Raw genomic sequence first — 1,398 nt, 5'->3', positions numbered from 1 at the left:
CAAAGCAAGCGGAAGGAAGGAAATGATAAAGATAAGAACAGATATCAGAAAAGTTGAGAACAGAGAAAAATCAGTGAAACCAAAAACTAGTTCTTTGAAAACATCAGTATGTTGATAAATCTCTAGCAGACAGAAAGAATAAAGGAAGACATAATTCACCAATATTAGGAAAGAGAGCATATCACTACCATCCACAGAAACATAAAAAGGGAAACTACAAACGACTGCACACACATTAATTTGACAACTTAGATGAAATGAAGCAATTCTTCAAAACCACACGCTTGCAAAACTCACTCAAGACGAGTTAGGTAACTGGGATAGTCCTCACAATGTGTGTGTCTTTTTCCACATCACCCAGGAATTAACTCCATTCTCACAGACAGTGACCAGGTGTCCCACCAAAGTAACTCAGTTCTGACTCTACCTGCCTGAAGAAAGCACCACAGGTGAAGGACTCAGTCCCACAAGCCCGCCCCCAGTTCAGACTCCAGTCCAGGTTGTCTCCTGTGCTTCTGACTCACCAGCTATTAATTGGTTTCCATGACCCCCTCCTCTGGTTCTGTTAATTTGCTAGAGCAGCTCACAGAACTTGGAAGACAAGTTGACTTACTAGATTGCAGGTCTATTACAAAGAATATTAAAGGATATGAATGAACGGCCAGATGTAGAGATACATAGGGTGAGGTGTGCAAGGGTCCCTGGACCCTTCTGCACGTGAGTCACCAACCTGGAAGCCCTCAGGACCCCCTCCTTTTGCGTTTTTATGGAGGCTCCAAACCCTCTAATCATAGTTGGCTCCTCCTGGCACCCAGCCCCCATCCTTAGGGCTCTTCCAAAAGTCTCCTCATGGACACAAACCCAGTTGTGGTGTAAAGGGGCTGTTTATGCGGAACAGGACACCCACTTCACCCTCATGGCTCCGAAGGGACTTCAGGAACTGAGGATGGGAGACCAACTGTTGTAACAGAAGATGTTCCCTTTTCTCTTAGAGACTCCAAGAGTTTTGTGAGCTGTGAGTGCCAGGATCCTGGATGAAGACCAAAATACATATTTGCTGTAAAGCACAGTGTCATAGTCCCATAACCATTTAAAAAATTGAAAATGTAGTTACCCCTCCTGAAAAACCTCCAGGCCCCGATGGCTTCAATGACAAATTCTACCAGACACTTAAAGAAATAACACCAATTACATTCATTCTCTTCCAGAAAAATAAAACAGGAGGGAATATATCCCAACTTATGAGGACAGCATTACCCTGATATTCATACCTAAGAGTACAAAAAGTAAAAGGAAGGGAGGGTGGGAGAGAGGGAGAGATGGAAGGAAGGAAGGAAGGAAGGAAAGGGAAGGAGGGAGGAAGGGGGAGGGAGGGAGGAAGGGGGAGGGAGGGAGGAA

This window comes from Herpailurus yagouaroundi, unplaced genomic scaffold (genome assembly GCF_014898765.1).
Source record: "Herpailurus yagouaroundi ecotype Mexico unplaced genomic scaffold, PumYag 438, whole genome shotgun sequence".
In the NCBI taxonomy this organism is placed as follows: domain Eukaryota; kingdom Metazoa; phylum Chordata; class Mammalia; order Carnivora; family Felidae; genus Herpailurus; species Herpailurus yagouaroundi.
This window is presented reverse-complemented; position numbering follows the sequence as displayed.